The sequence below is a fragment of the Ixodes scapularis genome, unplaced genomic scaffold (assembly GCF_016920785.2).
Source record: "Ixodes scapularis isolate PalLabHiFi unplaced genomic scaffold, ASM1692078v2 PGA_scaffold5__190_contigs__length_132052651, whole genome shotgun sequence".
Lineage (NCBI taxonomy): Eukaryota > Metazoa > Arthropoda > Arachnida > Ixodida > Ixodidae > Ixodes > Ixodes scapularis.
Window position 1 is genome coordinate 103382685 of NW_024609880.1, and position 6183 is coordinate 103388867.

Consider the following 6183-nt stretch of genomic DNA (forward strand, 5'->3'; position numbering starts at 1 on the left):
AATCGAAAAATAATGGAGCTTGAGAAACTGTATAAGCCTTACTTTCGCTAATCTATGACTAGCGATAGGAGTGTTTCTTTGTTCAGACTGTCGTAAAAAAGTATCCAAAAATTAAACGAACTTGCGTGGATAATATTTTATGAAGGAGAAAGTAGTGAATACCGACCAATTCCACGTGAAGCCGAAATTTGGCTATTCTTTAACAATTTTAAGCAAAAATACCCAGACTCCGGCAAAATAATATCAACTTTACATTTATGTTGGTGTTTGGGGGGCTTCAGGTACCTAAATTGACAGACGGACAAAAGCAAAATCTGGCCCAAACCACTGTCCTACTTTGGAGAGAGTGTGCGGAAGAATAAAATTGAATAATTGTTTTTGAGCCAAAAAACAACGGCATTCAAGAAACGGCACCGGTAACCCCTTTGTCTGATACACTGTTTAGCATGACGTAATGAACGCGACATTCAGCGCATACGACTACATCTACCTCCCTCCTCCTTGGTGACTGGTTTATCATTTTTTTCTTACCTATATTATCACCCATACCTTCGGGTGATAACGGGGGGCGACGGGGCGCCCGCCGCCTCACAGGGGTTTCCCAACTGACCCCAATCTAAAAACGTTGGTACAGCTTCGTCCTGCCCTGTTTGATTTTCTCACTTCATCTTCGTCGTTTGAGGTGTTTTCATCGTGTATAGCCCTCTAAACTCAGTGGGGAGACGCTTCCCTTAAATTGGCTGACAAAGGAAACCAAGAAAAAAATAATTATTCTGCGATTTAAGTTTCATTCCATGGTTGAAACCACAAGCTCAAAATAAAGAGAAGCTAGAACAGAAGTAATAACTGAAAAAGTCACGCATAAAAAACTACACTCAAAGTTTGTTTGTATTTTTTTTAAGTACTTACAGAACTCTTTAGTTAATGTGACTTTCCACCTCCGCACAGCTCGCACATGTGGATACTGTGCAGATGTGCGAATAACACAGATCGTTCCATTTTTAGATAACAGAAAGTATAAAACAGAGAGAGGACGAAACACAGACGAGTACATGAAAGAATGTACTCGTCTGTGTTTCGTCCTCTCTCTGTTTTATACTTTCTGTTATCTAGTACATCGTACCAACACGCTCGTTAGGAATATAGTTCCATTTTTGTTTGCGGAGAAAGGATGTAGTTGTGTCGGGGTAAGTGGTGAGTTTCCAACTCTCCTAGGAAGGGTCTATATCGAGAGTAGAATCCCCTGCTTCGTTGTATTAACACAGGTTGGTAAAAGTGTATTCCTTGAAAAAAGCTGCAGTGCCTAACTCGGATTTTTTATTGCATTGCATCTTTTGTGCGGATAAATTCCTAATCCTTTAGGAGCAAAATTGCAAATTTGGTTAATGGAAAATTCCAATCTTTGTGATGATGCTATTCCATAGAGCAAAATTATAAAGAGAACTCCTGCAACTTCACTACTTCCTTCTTATTGGACCACATAACCAGTGACATTCCAGGTTATCTGACATGCTTTTGAAAAACCGGTTCTAATACCTCACTTTTGATTGGTAGTAGAAAAAAAAATTTCAAAGATGGTCTCTCGTATTGAGAACCAAGTGGTATAATCGCCGTTCCCTGATGTCGATGTTAGAAATAGTTCTGCGTTGGTATTTAACGATAAACGCTGGAAGACATTATTAAACGAGACAAATATTGTGATAATTGTTTTCCCTTTATACATAGCTGTTTGATTAAGAAGTTACACAATTTAAGGGTATAAAAGGAAGAAACTCCCTGTTGTATGTTATGTTAAGGCAAGTCTCTCTAATCTTTTAAAGAAAATAGAAGAACTAATATGCTATTAATATTCACGAAATGCTCATGCCACATGGTCCAAAAGGACAATGCAAACAAAAACCACAGCAAGATGAAAAATGTACAACTGCTGATTGCATCGCATTGTTGAGAAAAGAAAAACGTTCCATCAGAACCTCCTGCCCGGCTCTCCAAACTTTTTTTTTTTGATACTGATTTCGGTTCAGTTATGCGTCTCTGTGTAACTTTGCAAGAGCTGTAAAAGTAAAAAAGAGTAATCTGACAAGCCTTAGTAATAAAGATTAAAAAATCACATAATCCACAAAGGAAATCATGCTTAAAGGGACCCTGCAATCCTATTTAAGCGTCTACCTTTTTTGCGATTTCCACATCTCTCTTGGTTCGGGCAACCCAGTGGTCTCGGAGAGAGTAACTAAATATCAGTGCGTCATACTTTAACCGGACGACGTGGAAACTTCGTCCTACGCAGACTTATACTCGTTAATTGCAAAATGTAATGGATTACAATTACAAATTACCGAGCCTCAAATGTACCGTAAAGTTCCAAGAGATGCCCCACCCCCGAAAGATAGCCCACTCCTATTTTTGGCTTGATTTGCTATTTTTTTTTAAACATCGAGAGATACCCGACTCCTAGTAATAGTAGAATTGCGGTCAATGATGACCTCGGCGTAAATGCGGCTAGTTAGCTATGGCGGAATATAAGCGAACGTTGCTAGCTGGGAAGTACAGTCATCTTTGCTTCGTTGCCCCACGCCACCATAACAAGCTTGAAAGGAACATGACCTAAAAATAGTAATGTTTTAAAATTTTCTTCATTGTACTCCGAAAGTTAGGGAACTCCATATTTTCACCTGATTTGCTCTTGGTGTTAGGTGGGTTATCTCTCGGGATTTTACGATAATGGATTACCATTACAAATTACTTTCGCTGAAAAGTAACGAATTACTTTACTCGTTACCTTGCAAATTATTTTCACGTTACTTTTTACGTACACTTATCAGGAAAACAATAGAAACAATTTTGTTTTTTCGAAAATGTTCCGCGAGACTACTTTTCATTTCTCATACGCCCGTAATATGGTAGTCCTTGTAAAAATAAAGTATTGTATTTAAGAGCAAGAGTGTAGGTGCACTCCGTTCACCTATAATCTGACAAGGCACCGAAAGCTGCAACCACACCCGCCATCCCGCTAGCCTACAGCCTCCGGAAATGATGCCTGGCATTGTGCAGGCCAAGCTAGCGGTACGCATGCTCAGTAGCAGAGTCTCTCTCCGCTACGAGATTTGGTGCTAAAGAAGCGATCTACGAAAGCTCCCTTATGACTCGGGTGTTTCACCTGTTATTTACAAGAAAAGAAAACTTGGTTCTAACGTTATAATGTATAGCCCCCAATGCAGAATGCAGACGTCCCAGCTTACCTTGATGTGTTTCCGTAGATTAGAGTTCGTGGTTTTTGATGATGACATTGTGTGATTTTTGGCAAGCAAAGTATGCACTGAAGCACTAAGCTTCCGTTCTCCTTAATGCCCTGAATTCTGAACATCTCATTAAGAGATGGCCATGGAGACGACGGACACTCCATGACCGAAAACACGACCAGTAAGCAAAAAAGGGACGGGTACGGGTTATCGATCGTTTCATCGGTTCTCACTTTTATACCAATATTCGTGGAGGCCAGGGGAGGGGAGGGCATAGAGTACGAGAGAAGCGGTGGCCATCGGTCTCACAAAACAATAGAGGATCACACCACTTTTACGCGTTCTCTCTCTCTCTCTCTGTCAGCACTCCTTAGATAATGTAACCCTTTTTTATGTTGACAGTTGACTGTAAAGTGAGGAGTGGACTCGACAACAATGTCCAGACAAGTAAATCAACAGAAGTATTGTCCGTACCCTTGAAGACCATGCCCTTAGCCACACACCGGGCACTTTTCAGCCGTGCCTCAAGAGCGTGCTAGAATAAAGTAGCGCACATTAAAGGCAAAAAGAATTCGAGCCCCTTGCGCAAGGCTACATCGTTTGTTACGCGAGCTGTGAACCCGCGAATCGAGGGGGTACGGACCCGCGTTTGATGTCTGCGCAGGTGGCGGGTGACGTCGAAGAAGTTGGAAAGAGTGAAACGGTGTAAAAGACAAAAGCAATTAAGCACGAAGAGCTTCATCCTGCCCGGGAGATGAAGAAAAACACGATGGAAGACGACGGAGAGCCTACTCGGCTTTGTGTTACTTGATCTATGACTTTCGTATATTTGTACACGGACTACAGTTTTCCATTAATGCAAAATGTTGTTCGTATTTAGTATCCATAAATTAATATCAGTCCTTCACTTTGGTTCGACCTTTCACAGGAGATATCCTTTGATAGGCGCAGGTATAAGCCCCCTGAGGGGGAAAGCGGAGAAACGTAAGAAAAATAGAAGAGGTCGTTCTAGTGTAATATCTGAACTGGTTTTGTGGCAACAGCACTATCTTCAAGAAAGTCTACCCGGAAGAGCCCTAAAACTATTAAAAGCCTCCGCATAAGTGCTTTTATCTAGATACGTTAATGTTCACAGACAGTTTGCTGGATGTCGCCTACCTTAATGGTAGGCAAAATGAAATCTGACTTCCGAAATTTACATATTCAGCCTTATACATTTGCTCGTGAAATACGCTTCTCTAGAGTATGCGAGTACACAATTTTTAACTTTACCGTGATGTAAATGCAGTTATCAAAAATAGTGCTAACTCCTACTAGTAATTACGTGCATTTTGAGACCTAAGCGCCATGTTAATAAATTTAGGTCATGATATGAAAATATATATTTGCTGAGCCAAAAATTATTTATTTTTCTGCGTGCATAATGGGCGCTACTTTGGCAATCTAGAAGGAGAAAATTATAATATCAAAACGTTTTACCATTTCCAATCTGACCGCTGACAGCTCAGTAGAGCACAAGATACAGATGCAATATGCTAGAGTGTTAGGCTACCTATTTAACCCGTACGAACGGTCTGATTCGACGATCGTATGAGACTTGTATAATGTTCAGATAACGTGGGGTATGCAAGAATGCTTCTCGACTAGGTTAAAAATTTAGCACATCAATCCCCCTCCCCCCCCCTCCCCGATATAAAGAAGCAATTCCTTGCGACTCGCCTACTACGCCCACTTCGCTTTTAAAATAGTTTTATTTACATATCTATAAGGAAATATAGAGCACCGCACTGCGAATAATTATAACTTTCGATTATGCCTTTTAGCATTCCTCTACAAGTTCGCCTTTATATTTGTTTACAGTGTCGAATTACGGAGCGGCCTTTGTATTACTTTGTTCAATATTCGAGTGTCCATAATGATCTGCGTTTTCTGTTTTTATTAATGTAAACCTATAGGTCTAAATATGTTTCTCCCAAGGTAAGGTGACGAGCAAACCGCTTTCAATCTTATGACAATAAAAAGGACGAATTGGAGTCACGGCAGCTCGCTTTATTACCGTAGAATTATCGAATGCCGTCATCCTCACCGGGTGTAATTTATCATTCACATATTCATTGATTCAGTTGTTTATTTTCCGTGCTCATAAACGGCGAGCAGCCCACGTAATGATGCACAGAGTCAAAAGGAGCACACAGAAGAAATCTACGGCAAGCGCAACAGCTGAAATCTATTATGGGGGAACAAGAAATAAATAACAGTTAAATATCAGCCCTTGAACACCCAAATGATTGAACACATGAATTGAAAATGTCGATGCAAAATGTTAATGATATCAAGTTTCATGCTCTAAAAATAATTAGATGTAAGAATAAACATGCTTGGCAAAATATAATCATAAATGTGAGTCAGACAGCGGTTCCGAATCGGTTAAGGATACATTTCAGCAATCGTAACGAACAAATTATGAACGGCAGCCTCGATACAATGTTGATCGCAGTCCTTCATCACAGGGAGCAACACACCACTAGCCACAGCTGCGTTGTGCTCTTTGTATGAGTCCGAGAAGATTGGCAGACAAACCGCCTTATGTAGGCGTGTGCGCGAACTACTGATATGCACTGTACCCAGATGTCCGTTTTATACGTGTGACTTAGTCCCCTATTCATAAAATCGTATGAAGATATTTGAAACGCGTGTCTCACCGTTTCGTAAAACAAAAACAAGAAATATGGGTTAAATGAGGAGTGCTCTCATAATTAAAGTTAAAATGTTTCTTCTTTCTTTTTTCTGTGAGTGTGTGTGCGTGTGGTGTGGGGCGGGGGGAGGGGGGGGGGTTGAGAGAGACTGGTTTGGTTTAATATTATGTTTCAAGTACTTTAAAATCTATGGTCTCTGTTCAAATCGTGTGAACTATCTTGTTTTGTTTTTTATATCGCAGCATGGG